This window comes from Cibotium barometz, chromosome 19 (genome assembly GCF_041138505.1).
Source record: "Cibotium barometz isolate CiBa-2024 chromosome 19, ASM4113850v1, whole genome shotgun sequence".
Classification (NCBI taxonomy): domain Eukaryota; kingdom Viridiplantae; phylum Streptophyta; class Polypodiopsida; order Cyatheales; family Cibotiaceae; genus Cibotium; species Cibotium barometz.
Genome location: NC_141064.1, coordinates 4,636,202 through 4,651,365, shown reverse-complemented (window position 1 = coordinate 4,651,365; position 15,164 = coordinate 4,636,202). Strand labels below are relative to the sequence as shown.

Sequence of the window (15,164 nt, the reverse complement as noted above, 5' to 3'; positions counted from 1 at the left end):
GTCCCATGCTCAAGGTGCTCCATGATACATGTGGTCGGGCCCCTAGCATGTGGCCACTCGGTAGACGGGGATCGGGGGGGTCTAGACCAAAGGCTGTTGAAGCCGCTCCTCTGAGGCAACTGGAGCTATTTGTCTGAGGGCTTGTCTGAGGGCCGGCCTGAGATGATCCCAAGCTCGAAGTAAGCTGGCTGCAAATCTGTCCTCAAAAGCTGGACTAAAACTGCGGGCTCGCATCTCTGTGAAGATCCATCTAGTACTCTGCGGCCAAGGGCCCCAAGACTCGGAGTGCGGGCTGAAATCCGGGCCAATAGGAAATCCTTCCAGGACTCACCGCCGGGAAGGAGTCCTCTAACAATCAGCTTGCCCAGCAGGGCATGGCTCTGAATAGCATTGTCAATGAGGCCTAGCCCCCCTCTACGATGTGGCTGAATGATCACTCTCCATTCCACGTTGGCCATGTCTGGCCTCCCGTCATTGCCGGCCCATAAGAAGTTCTGGATCAATCGCTATACTTGGCCAATACATGCTCGAGAAAAGGCCCAACACGAAGTGATGTACCACATGGTGGCAAGAAGTACCTGGTTTGCCACCACCACTCTGCCTGCCCCACAGGGAGAGAGCCTCACCAAACTCCAGTATAAAAGCTTGTTTCGAATACTCGGAAGAAGCGGGGCGAGCTGTTGCTGCTCAAGAAATATCAATGCCCACCTGGCAACCAAGACAACAAACTGGAGTGCCCCTCGGGATCCATTGGAAAGCCTCAAGTGGCCACCAAGTCGGGGCGGGAGCTGAGCCTACTCAAAAACCACATGACTTGTGCCAGTTGATTTGCACTTCTGATGAGCAGCATAAAATCTCTATTGCCTCCGCGAATCTCTGGAGATTCCCCACATCTCTTGAAAGGAAAGCTACTATGTTGTTTGCAAACTCTGAGTCAAGCAGCTCCTCTTGCATGTGGAGGGGAAGACACAATCCCTGAAGCCCGGTCTCCTGGGCTGAGAGAAAACTACTCATGGCCTCGGTGACGAATAAGAAGAGGTAGGGTGCCAAAGGACAGCCCTACCGAATCGAGTGGGAAAGGGGGAATATATTGTCACGGGCTCCTTGAATGAGAACCTGGTTGTGTGAGGCTGAGTAAAGTCCTTCCATTTGTTTCTGTTCACACCACCCAGGCCTTTTAGTGCCTTTGTTTTGGTCGTCCCTTTCCCTTTGGTCATTTCATTTATGGCTGTTGTCCTCATCCATCTCTACTTTCTCTTGGCCCTAAGCTTGCTTTCTTACTTATCTCTTGCAACGACCATTGGCTTCATCCCCTCCAACTGTTGTCGTGCTCTTACTCCTCCACCTAGTTCCTCCTCTCCTCAACTGCCCATGTCCGCGCCCGCGTCCAAGAGGACCCTCCTACTGATTCCTGCAAGCACTTTCACAGTTCTCATTCCCCCTCCACATTGTATGCGTCTACTGGCTTCCAGCACTCTCACTTCCTTGCTGCCTCTTGCCGCCACCACCACCTTCTCCATGGCTCCCATTCACCAGGTTTCATGACCCCCTGGAGCGACTTCCACTGCCCTCGACCCCGCTTGCCCGCGCCATCTTATCCGTGGCCTTGATAGTCTGTGTAGATCTCAGCCTCTACTCCTCTTAGCTCACCGAAAATCTCTTCACCTTCGCGCTGGACCGTTCTCAGGCTCAAGACACCCTTTCTGCACTACCAGCAGAGGTATCCTTGTTGTAGGCGAATTGTCCAGCTTCTCAGACAGAGAGTACCATAGCAGCGCTTCAAGCATAAATATTTTCTTTACAGGAGTTCCTATCCTCTTCACAGACAGCTCTCTTCCACTCAGGAGCACCTCCAGGTACAGGAGGCAGAGCTCACCACTCTTCATGCCTCCTCATCTCAGCAAGACATGAAGGTAGGACAGTTATACTCTGGTTTTATACGCATTCAAGATTCTGTTCTGTCGATATGCTTCGCTTCAGCGAGGACAGTGAGCACTCTAGTGGTGGGCGACCTGTAGCCACCAAGGGCGCCCCCAAATATCTCTCTATGACCTCTTACATCTAAGCCCAACTGTGTGTCTCAACAGTTCAATACTATGCTCCATCAGATGGAAGTGAAGGGTATGATGAACCACTTAGTAGAGGGCCGTAAGGGATGGGGACATAGCCGCTTGCATGGGCATAGACCTGTCCTCTCTTACAGATTACCGGAGCCCTCACCTTAAAGTGAACATCAATGGCATTCCACTCTTTGGCGCTAGTGTGGATCAGGAGTCAATCTGATGCACAAATTTACTCTACAAGCTGTGGGCCTCCACATAACCAAGCCAGCCAACTTCTGTGTGCATCCATGGCTGATCAGAGAGGTGACTACCTGAGCGCTGTGTATCGGGATGGGGCTGGGCTGCATCACACGATCAGCCACAGTGGGTGAATTAAACTCCACCTGGGAGTAGCCGTGGCCCAGTCAATGAATGTTGGTGATTTGTTCAAGCTCGCCAATGAGGGTTGCCTGGAGAAAATCCTGAATCTGACGATGCATTGGACAGCTCCCAACAATCTTACAAACCATAGAAGAGGCCATGAGGGAGGGGACTGTAGATGCCAAGAGTTGGAGGTCCGATTCAGAGAATAGGCAAGGGACAGCGGCCTTGGTCGGGGATGACAAAGCGGCTACCATGGAGGTCCTCCTGGATGGGTAACCAAAGAAGCCGATGAAAAAACAACTGCCCGAGCGCAAAAAAATGCCACGAAGGGAGTGAGACGACGGACGGGCAAGAATGAGGGCGGCGGCAGGCGGAGGGGGAAATAAGGTGGAAAGCAGCAGAGGGGGGCTGAGATGAGCACAAGAAGTAGCTAAGGGAAGGGGCTCACATTTGGGAGAGGAGGCAGTGGGTGGTTTTACGAAAGGGGAGGCATCAAGGTGTAGTAAGTCGGGGCGCGAGGAGGATGAAGACATCGCGGCGTAGTGTGCACAAGAGGATGGAGGCAGGCAGCATGTGTAACTTGGTTGAACACAATGCTAATCAATACACTTAAATACACTAAGATTTGATGGACACTTGCTCAAATACAAGAAGTAAATTGCTGAATTGACAAGAGACACACAATGAGCCGGAACGGCCGACCCCTCCCTCAAATAAAGTATATTGATCTTGGGAGAATCAAGTACATAGTGTCATGGGCATTTTTGACGAGATTTCCATACCAATGCATATGAATACAGTATTGCAAACAAGTGGTTGTCGATGTAGACTTGCAACCCACACTACCCTCTCAAGTGCCCATGTTCCCTACCATCTGCTCTCTATTGTTCCACCAACACATGGTAGCAACAATCTGCAAGAGAGCACGTAGGACAAGAGAACACTACACAGGGTATGTGATCTTGTAATCCGATTCCTCCCTCCTGCTACTTCTCCCATATTTAAGCATAAAAGCTTACCAATAGTAAGTAGAGTCGATGACAACGGAAGTCTTCGGGATGGAAGTCCTTGGAGTGTTGAGATCTTTGATTTGTCGCCTTTTTCGCGACAAAAGTCTTCAAGAGGATGAAGGGAACCTTGGGAAAGCTTCCCCTATGGTTCAACTTGAGAAAGGAGAGCTGAAATTAGGGTTTTCAGCAAAAAGACAGAAATTACAGCAATAAAGAGAGCTGTTTTGCTGAATTTCAGTCACATTGGGAGTGTGTAGGAGAGTGATTAGCATTTGGAAACACTCTTGGAAGCGTGGAAAACACCCTAGCAAGTTGGGTATGGCTATGGAGAGCTTGGAAATGGAGAGAAATGGTGGAAAAAACAGAGTTTTCAGCCTCCATAAATCTTCATGAAGAGAAAACACGAATTTTCTCTTAATAAGTAAGTGAATTGGGGCCCAATCAGGTGAAGGGACATGGGGAGATACCCATTTATGAGTAAAAGGGGAGGATCAGGTCCTGGACATTGAGTCTTGTCCGCCTCGGGACTTCAGTGAGTGTGAACTTGGAAGCGGTCATAATTTATAAGTGACTTTTGGGTGCCCAAACTTTAATGAAGTGGGAACGCACTCACTTATAAATATTGGCTAAATCCTAAGGGCTATTTGAGCCTAGATTGGGTAATACTTACCACCTATTCACATGCCACACAACCAGTAGACAGTTTCACACGCACGGTTCACGGGCCGTCTCCTTACCCGGAACTACACATTGGTCAAGCAAGCATGAAAACAGCATGCAATTTCAATTGCAAGCAAGCCCATAAAGATGTTATGCAATGCAGCATTGGTATGGACAATCCCCGTTCATGAGACTATACGAAAATAGACGTGCTCCAGGCAAGTACACGAGGTACCAGACCCAATGGAACACCAATCCACCAAGCATTTCCGGGCATGTACACGGAGGCACAAGTCCCAACGGAAAGCCAAGTCTACAGTATCACATGAGTGGCATCAATCCCTGGCATAAACAACTGCCATGGACACCAGTCCAATGTACATAAGAAAGCACGGGTGGACCAATTGGGTGGCCAACTGGTGACATTCCCCCGGCTTCTAAATATCTACCCATTTAGTATCAATGGGAAGATAGTTCTTAAACTTCACAAGGTAACGTCTCACAACTTTGCCTGCAGCAAGCTTGTGTTCCTTTTGATACACAATCTGCTCTGGCTGCAAGATCTCCTCAAGCTCATCCACTTCTGGTGGATCCTCAATGACCATTTCACTGGGCTCCGGCCCTACATACTTGCGAAGGAGACTCACATGAAAAGCATTGTGTATGTGCCAATGACTAGGTAATGTCAATCTGAAAGCCACTTCATTGATCTTCTGGATCACTCGAAAAGGCCCATAGTACTTGGTTGCAAGCTTAGGATATGCACCCTCTTTGCCAGGCCTTTTTGCAAGTCTTGCTTTCTCAAATTTCAGTAATACCCAATCATTCTCTTTAACATCCAATTGCCTTCTATGCTTGTTGGCAGCCGTTCTATGCTTGTTGGCAACCTTTTTATGCTTGTCTTGTGACTTTGCAATGGCTGTCCGCACCTAAGCAAAAGCAATATCCAAGTCTCTTACATACTCATCAGCTGCAAATATCTCATCCTTTGTGTGAAGGATGGGTGGCAAAACCACCTTACCATAAAAAATCTCAAACGGGGCCTTTCCCATAGATGCATGTACCGTGTTGTTATATGCAAATTCCACAAGCGGTAAGTACTTCTTCCAAGAAGACTTCTGATCCGCCACATAACATTTCAAGAGATCCAACACGGCTGAATTTGCAGCCTCACTTTGCCCATCCGTTTGAGGGTGATAAGCTGATGAGAAGTCCAATTTGGTGTCCATATTATCAAATAAGGCCCGCCAAAAGAGACTTGTAGTCCTGGGATCTCTGTCCCCCAGAATGGACTTCGGCATTCTATGATGTTTGAACACTTTTGCAAGATATATTTTAACCATATGCTCAGCTTTGATGGTCTTTTTGACCGGCAAGAAATGAGCTTGCTTGCTAAACCTGTCCACAATTGTCCAAATTGCATCATTACCCTGTTGGGTACGTGGCAAGTCCATAATGAAATCCATTGTAATACTTTCCCATGGCTGCGTGGGAATAGGCAATGGCTGAAGCAATCCTGGTGCCTTTTGCCTATCAAATTTGACTTTTTGACAGGTGATACATGCACGTACATGTGTCTCTATGTCCTTCCGCATACCTGACCAAAAGAAATACCGCTCAATCATGTGCGTAGTAGGCATTATGCCTCTATGACCAGCATATGGAGGAGCATGGCACTCATCCAAAATCGTTTGTCTCATGTCAGACACCACACATAGGCAATTATCTTTCATGAGATAACCCTCTTTGATCACATATGAGGCATGTGCATGACCAGCCATCAAATCAGCCCAAATAGTGGCAAAATCAGCATCCGTATGATACAAATCACGCATAGTAGACAAGTCCCCATGAGAAGCAACCGAGATAGCTGCTACATATGGCTTTCGTGACAATGCATCGGCCACTACATTCTTCTTTCTCGGGGTGTGCAAGATCTGAAAATGAAACGTAGAGAGGAAATTGGCCATCCTCATATGCTTTGACAACTTAGTTTGATTAGGAAAATACCTCAAACTTTGGTGATTTGTCTTCACAGTGAAATCAGCTCCAAGAAGGTAATGTTTCCATATAGTAAGTGCATGAATTACAGCCAAGAGCTTTTTCTCATAAATGCCAAGAGACAGCTCTGCATCATGCAATCTACGACTCTCATAAGCCACGGCATGTTCCTCTTGATTAAGGACAGCTCCTATGCAATTTCCAGATGCATCACATTCCACACAAAAAGGCTTTTGCAAATCCGGAATGATCAACACTGGACCATGAGTAGTTGCATCTTTCAATTTGAGGAATGCATCTCTCTCTACATTAGTCCATTTGAACACGGCCTTCTTCTTTGTCAAATCATGTAAACGAGAAGCAATCCATGCAAAGTGCCGAATGAACCTGCGGTAGTAAGAGCATAATCCAAGAAAACTACGGATCTCATGCACCGAACTCAATTCGGGCCAATTCCGAATTGCATCAATCTTTGCAGGATCCATCCGCACTCCATCTTTGGACACAATATGCGCAAGATAATGTATCTCTGACAAGAAGAACTCACTCTTCTTTGCATTTATGAAGAGTTTATGCTTATGGAGCTCTTCAAAAACAATAGCCAAATGAGCTTTATGCTCTTCTTCGGTCTTCGAGAAGACTAGGGTGTCATCAAAGAAGACACCTGTAAATTTCCTGTATCCACGGAATATGCGATCCATCATTTTGTTGAATGTAGCAGGGGCATTTGTAAGACCAAAAGGCATAACAAGATACTCATAAAGCCCAAATGCTGTCCTGAGAGCAGTTTTGTGTACATCTTTAGACACTACACGCACTTGATGATACCCACTCTTGAGATTAATTCGGCTAAAGCATGCCGATCCATCCAACTTATCAAGGATGTCGTCTATGCGTGGAATCGAAAACCGATTCTTGATGGTAAGCTTATTCAAAGCTCTATAATCCACACACATACGAAAGGATCCATCCTTCTTTTGAACCAAGAGGACGGGTGAACAATATGGGGAAGAGCTTGGCTGAACCAAACCCTTCTCAAGAAGCTCATTCACTTGCTTCATGATCTCCTCTTTTTGGGCTGCACTTACACGATAGGCTGGCCTATTAGGTGGTGAGCTACCCAGCATAAGATCAATGCGATGATCTTCCGGTCGTACAAGTGGTAACTCATTAGCAAAATAATCATTGTGCTCTTGCAAAAATTTTAGCCTATCATTACTAAGAGTGTTTACATATACATTATTTTCCTCAACATGATCTCATACAAAAATCAAGTACGCAAAAACACTCTTTTTCATTACTTTCTTAATTTGTACATGAGATACAAGGGGAATGGTATCACCCTCTTCACCAGCATCAATTACATGTTCTCGGCCTTTATGCATGAAGGTGATCCTGTTGGTCTTGTAAGCCTTGCACGGATCAATACGTGTATGCCAAGGCTTTCCAAGCAATACATCACAACCATTCAAAGGCGCCACAAGAAAATCCCCATGATCCACATAGCCTTGAATGTGTATGCGCAACTTGCCAAAAATAGGCATGACATGCACTTCTCTACCAACAAAGGCAGCCCTTGCTTCAATTTGAGGACCCATGTCCTCCACTTCAACACCCAAAGCAGCTGCCATCTGTGTGGATATGAAATTTTCAGATGCATAATCATCAAACATGAACAAAGCGGGCTGATCTTTGAGCTGTCCCCGAGCTGTATATACAACCCTATCTTTGCTATCATGTGAAGTGTTACCTTGCACATCCGGAACCATATGCACATTAGGCTTTGATGCGTTTGCATTATCACGCTTCTTCTTGTTTGGGCATGCCTTTGCAATATGCTCGGTGCTACCACAAGTAAAGCATTTCCCCTCACTCATATATTGCTTTTCCTGCTTCGGAGTGAGACCATAGTCTCTCAGTTTGAAGGGACGCTTCTTAGTAGTGTTATTTTGAGCCTTTGGACCATTTTTATCTTGGTTTTGGTCCTTTTTAGGTGACTGTCCATCATTTTGCAGGTTTTGGACAGTCCTCTCTTTGCCTTGAAATGGAGGTTTTGGTCCTTTTTAGGTGGCTGTCCATCATTTTGCAGGTTTTGGACAGCCCTCTCTTTGCCTTGAAATGGAGGTTTAGCCTTATTGGATCGACTCAATTTGAGTTCCAATTGTTCGGTGTGGCGGTGGCGGCTGCGATTTATTGGTGTAGGGTATGACCAGGATACATTTGTAGTCCCGCTTTGTACACGGGTTGCAATCCCGATTGAAACCTTCTCTTCCTTTCCGCCTCGGTGACATGCATAAATGGAGACACCTCCAAGAGCACTTTCCAAAACTTTTGTACATATGCATTTACCGATTCCCCCTCATTTTGCTTTACCCAATCCCACTTCATTGTTATCTCATTCAATGCATCGGGAGGCAAGAATTGAGCATAGAACCTCTCCTTGAACTCTTCCCATGATCTAACAGGATTCGGTGAGAGCTTCTCCGTGAGCCACCAATGGGCAGCAGTGCCTTTCATGAACATGCTTACATGCCGGATCATGGATTTCTGAGTTAAATCCTCATCATTGAAAACAATATCAAACTGGGCAATAAAAGCAAGTGCCTTTGATGCATCATATTCCCCATGATACGTGTCAAACTTCACAGATTTGTCTCCGGCTTTGAAGTCACGAGACTTTGATGCATGTGTGTGCATCTCAACATGTTTTCCCCCATGTTTGTCCATTGGGACAGCCCCTGACTGGCATCATTTTGGACCAAAAGGTGATGCATAAGGCATAGATACATGTGCCCTGTAAGCATGAGGCATGGCTGACCCCTCAACATGCATTGATACATTTTAAGCCATAACTTCTCTCTCACGAGTACACTCGAAGGCATGAGTGGCATGAGAGATACGCGGAATACCTGCACCAACAGAAAATTGCAGCCCATGTTGCATGTGTTGTGCATGCACATTTTCAGCCGGCAATTGCATTTGACATACATTTTGACCACTGCCATAAACATTGTATCCTTCACGGGCTACATCAGGTGTTCCTGCATGGCGTGAAGTCACTGATTGTTCCTCTCCCATAGCATGGAGATTCATTCTCTTAGACATAAGTTCTTGTTTGGGCACTTGTGGGGATTCCAAGACATGTGGGATGGTTGCCTTTTCTACATAGGCATTCTCGGTACGAGCCAAGTATGCACGTGCTGCATCCCTCGGTTGCATCTGCAACTCTTGAGCAATCATTGCCATTGCATGATCCATATAAGATTCAGCTTTCTTGGCCTTCAAACGGTCATGTACCAATGGATCCTCGCGGCGGTAGAGATTCAATTCTTCTTGTTGTGCATGGAGAAGAGCTTGCATACGAGTTAGTTCAGCCCTCAAGGCTATGGATTCTTCTTCCTGCATCTTCTCTTTGCCACGGGACGGCTGTCCCACATATTCATGTTCCCTATTGTGCACCACATGAGTTTGCTCATCCTGTAAAGCATTGGAGGCATGCATTTCATTGTCCCTGCCTCTTGTGTTAGCATCTCCAACATTCATTGTATGGCTGTCCATAATGTTCTAAGTGTAGAGATAGCTAGTGTTAGCATCTCCAACATTCATTGTATGGCTGTCCATAATGTTCTAAGTGTAGAGAGAGCTAGTGTTCACGGTGATCGTCTCTCACGATAGAAGTGAAAGAGAACCGTATGCTCTGATACCAATGTAACTTGGTTGAACACAATGCTAATCAATACATTTAAATACACTAAGATTTGATGGACACTTGCTCAAATACAAGAAGTAAATTGCTGAATTGACAAGAGATACACAATGAGCCGGAACGGCCGACCCCTCCCTCAAATAAAGTATATTGATCTTGGGAGAATCAAGTACAGAGTGTCATGGGCATTTCTGACCAGATTTCCATACCAATGCATATGAATACAGTATTGCAAACAAGTGGTTGTCGATGTAGACTTGCAACCCACACTACCCTCTCAAGTGCCCATGTTCCCTACCATCTGATCTCTAATGTTCCACCAACACATGGAGCATGTTTTGGGTACAATGGCATGGGGAAGAGTAGGATTTTCCAGAGCTTCTACCACCAAGAGACCTGAAAAATCCACGTTGGGTGCTAATTGCTAATGCAAAAATGCTCCGATAGTGACCAATTTGCGAGCATGTGGGGGGGACCTTTATTGTGGATATTTTTGGTAGAATGGATTCCCTAAATTTTTATAATTTTTAGGAAATTTTTTCTAATCTGCAAGAGAGTACGTAGGACAAGAGAACACTACACAGGGTATGTGATCTTGTAATCCGATTCCTCCCTCCTGCTACTTGCTCCCATATTTAAGCATAAAAGCTTACCAATAGCAAGTAGAGTCGATGACAACGGAAGTCTTCGCGATGGAAGTCCTTGGAGTGTTGAGATCTTTGATTTGTCGCCTTTCTTCGCGACAAAAGTCTTCAAGAGGATGAAGGGAACCTTGGGAAAGCTTCCCGTATGGTTCAACTTGAGAAAGGAGAGCTGAAATTAGGCGTCCTCTTTCGGCGAGGCTCCTTCCTTCCATCCCAACACTCTCACATTCAATGACCTAATCTTCCTTCTTTTCTCCTCTTCGAGTGCGCCATTGATGATGTTTGGGGATGATGGTGGGTTCCGTTGCTTCTTGGCAACCTGAATCCAGCTGCCCGCTTCTTCCACTTGTTTCTGTGTCTTCTTAATCACCTCGGCCCATATGATTGCCTCGTTTGCCTTCTTCTCCTCTTGTTCCTGGAGGGTCTTCATTTGCTCTCTAAGTGTATTCTGCTCATCATTGAGGGATAGTTGAATTTCTCCTTCTTCGAATTAAGTACGTGCCCTCAAGGTCTCGTTTTCCACTTTAAGGGTGGCGACCACACTGCCTCCAGCTCTCTGATTAGTGAGGTATGGTGGCTGGTTTTTGCATCCAACATTTGGACCATTTCCTCGTGCATCTTGCTTAGCTAAGTTGCCATGTATGCTTGCATGTCTTCCTTCCACCTATCCATCTCCTCTTGCATGGAGGCATGCAACTCATGCCTAAGGTCATCACTATCCTTGTTCTCCCCGAGCTTCTTTTGTAGGTGCTCAATGTCCGTATCCTGCATTTTGCATACTTCTCTCATGGTGGTTAGGCATGTTTTGATATGGGGGTCGCCGATCTTGTGTGTGCTCGCCCAAATCGAGATGTATTTCCTCTCCTTCTCTCCTCTAGTCCCTTGTTGCCGGTGAGCTGTCCATGTTGGACTGAAGGGCGTGCACATACTTGTTTCCTCCCGTTCCATGAGGAGTAGATGCATGGCGAGAAGTGACTGATACCTCTTCCTTGTTTATAAAAGACCTCAACCGTTGAGATGCTGGGTCTCCATGCTTCAAACGAGACGCATTCTTGAATACTAACTCCCCATCCTCAGCCATCCCGTGGAAAAGATCCTCATGCACAGGATCTTTTCCACGGGATGGCTGTCCCATGAATGCACTGTCATAAACTCTCTCAAGAGGCTTGTGCCTTCCATGCAATACATCGGAATCATGAGAAGCACTAGACTAGCCTCTTGAATTTGGCACTTCCAAAGGGTTGCCTTGGCTGTCCATTGAGTCAAGTTTCTGTGGTTGCTTCCGATCTCAAAACACCGTGTCCCCACTTGAGAAAGAGAGACGACCGGGCTCTGATACCAATGTAACCACTCCCTACAGGGGAGGCCTACAAATCGGAAGATAAAATACACATATTTTAGATCACTTAACTAATTTGAACAATGGAAAATACTTGCAGCATTAAAACTGAAACTGATAAAGAACACTTGACACCATCACTGGGGCCGGAAAGGACCCCTCCCCCCCCCCCCCCCCCCCCCTCCTCGATACAGTTATATTTCTTGGAGTATTTATATGTACAAGTGTTCACGGGCCCAAGGCCAGATTTCTCCATAACAAAGAGTGAGTACAACTGGTAAACAATAAGATCTTGTCGATGAAGAATCAATTGTCGGAGTAGACCAAGTCACAGGCAGTCTCCCACCTTCACTAGGTGAACATCTGTCCTCACTGGTCTTCCGGGACTGTGCACCAACAACAGGCACGCCCGTACTAACGCTTGGCAAGGTGAAGCACCGCGAAGGGAGCAATACCTGGTGCTCCTGAGTCAGCTTGGCTCCCAGTTTTCCTCATACCGAAATGACCTTCACTGGTTCCTCAAAATGTGAGGGTGCGGTCAGGGTAATCATGGGAAAAGTCACGATCCCGGTGGCCTTACTTGATGAAGGTAACAGGATGTGATAATTTTGCCTGACAAAACTTGTATAAATAACATTTAATTTTAATAATAACTGAATCTAAAAATACATAAATAAATACCTGACAAGGATTCAAATTCAGTCCTTAGGAGAGTAGCTCATTCCCTTTCTAATGTACTCCAAAATTGTAGGCGGGTACTTGGGTTGCAGGTACAGCTTGGTACAGGGCAACAACTGGTACAGTCGGGTACAGGCCAACAACTGGTACAGTCGGGTACAGGACAACAACTGGTACAGGGCAGCAATTAGTACAACTTTGTAGGCAGGTGCCTGCAAAACAGAGAGTGCTGGGCAGCAACTGGTACAACTATAGGTACTCTAGGAGCAGGCACATCAGCAGTAGAGGTGGGTACAATTGCAAGTAGAGTCGGGTACTGGAATAGCAAGTATAGTCAGGTATAGGAACAACAGGTACAGTTGGGTACACGACAGCAGGCGGGTGCATTAATCCAGGCTGGGTACAAGTATCTAGGCGGGTACAAACTTCTAGGCGGGTACTTTCCATCAACCACCCTTCCACCAACCATCCACGTGTGGGGAAGAAGTATTTTTCCATGCAATACATGCTATAAATATTATTATTAAGCTTTAATAATGTTGGGCACCCACATAAAATCAAATGTCCAGCCAATGTTTTAAATGTGTGTGAACACCCAACCTTATAAACATTAAGGTTGACATTACTTAAGGGATTTTACATTTGAAAAAACCAGAAAGGGTAATACTTACCACTTGTTCACATGCCACACCAACTCGTCAGCAGACAGCACACCCATAGTACACTGGGGGTGTTCCCGTCCAGTGTACTGGCACGACATAGCAGGCAAACACACGAAAACAAGTCATGCGAAAACAAGTTTATGCATGCAAACATAAATGCATGTGCACATGTAATGGACAAAATCTCCCTTTCATGAAACTTGTACAAGGATTTCTTGTTGGGCACAAAATTGGCGGGACAGAAATGTGAAGTCTTGGTTTTTCTATGGAGTGACAGTCCCATAGGCAAAACACAAGTCTTGGCATGAGCCTTCTTATGGAGTAACAATCCCATAGACAAGATCGGCACAAATATCAGTCCTAACGTGGAGTGACAGTCCCATGGATAAGATGGAATCCTGGTCATACACGGGTGGCAGCAGACAGGCTCCCGTTCGTATGGCACAATACTGGTATACACAGGTGGCGCAAAACTGGTTTCCGTCCATGTGACATCAAATGACTAGCCCTTTCACATGGAGCACTGGCCTGGCCACATGTGAACATGGTACAAGTCTGGCCGCTCAATGGAGTGACAATCCCATAGAAGTGGCTTCAGAAATGGAGATGGACCAAATGGTGACAGATATGACGACAACAATAGCAGGTAGACCTTCTAGCTCTGATCTACACTTGGATCAAAGCGGCTACAACAGTGTGAGTTTGCGAGTGAGATGAGAGAGAGATATAGCGAGAGAGAGACACGTAATGATTAGAATAGATATGATTGATTAGATTGCTTGATTGAAAGGGAGAGATACATGGGTTTATATGGAAGAGGTGAGAGGATGTGATGTGGTGGTGTGTGAATGGAGAGATGTGGATGTAAGGTGGCCACATAGCTAGCCACATGTCCACATGAAATACATGTCCACATGGAGAGATGTGGATGTAAGGTGGCCACATAGCTAGCCACATGTCCACATGAAATACATGGCCATGAATAAAAGGTGCTAAGTGGAGTTTCACAACATGGGGTGCACACAGGTGGTAGGGTTCACACATGAGGCTCCAAATGTCCAACAGCCCCTTTTTTGGCAGATGAGCTTAGACATGTGATTCAAGCATTACCAGATGGTAAATGTCCCGAGAATGATGGCCTCTCCCCCACGTTTCTCATGAGTTTTTGGGATGACATTGGGGATGAGATCACTGTGGCATTATAGGACATGTGGAACATGGGCTCTATGCTTCATTTTCTTACCGAGGGTCTTATCCACCTCATCCGTAAGGGTGGTGATAAGACTAACATTGCCCAATGGAGACATGTCTATAATTCTTGCCGAGATAGTGAGCATGAGATTGAAACCAATGTTAGAGATAGTAATTCATGACACACATAATGGATTCCTCTAGACAAGAAGTATCTTTGATAACATTTTTTCCTTTTGGGAGGCATTAGAGTGGGCCAAGGTAAGTAATCAGCCCTTGCGATCTTGCTACTTGATTTTGAGAAAGCCTATGACACAGCGTGGATTGGGACTTCTTAGAGGGTACTCTCACATGCATGGAATTTTCTCAAGATTGGATTAGAGTTGTGTCTTGCCTTTATTGGGAGGCTCATAGCAATGTGCTTGCTTGTGGAGGTTGAGGTGAGTGCTTCCAGATCTCTCGCTCTGTATGACAGGCCTGCTCCTTAGCTCCCCTGTTGTATCTCATTGCTGTTGAAACTTTGAGCATTTTCCTTCGCTCCAATGCTGGTGTACCTGGATTGAGGGCACAGAGGAGTTGTTGGACTATGAGTCGGCTGATGATGCAACGATGTTTCTAGAGGCATCTTACACATGTCTTTTCTCATTTCGCATTGTCTTGGAAGAGTTTTGTCTAGCAACAGGGGCCTTTATAAATTGGCATAAGTCTCTCGTATTTTGGGCCAATGACCTTGAGAGGATTGATTGGGGCATAGATGTTGGCTTCACATGGATTGAGAGAGGACACACTGCCAGATCTCTTGGATGCCAAGTCAAGGTAGATATCACACCTTGGCCACCTAGGTCTG

At 46.0% G+C, this 15,164-nt stretch overlaps 1 protein-coding gene across 3 annotated transcripts in view; it reads left to right on the top strand.

Annotated features, from left to right (window-relative positions):
- The window catches only part of LOC147628123 (uncharacterized), a 230,797-nt gene that overhangs the window by 47,175 nt on the left and 168,458 nt on the right, over positions 1-15,164 (top strand). The window lies entirely within an intron of this gene.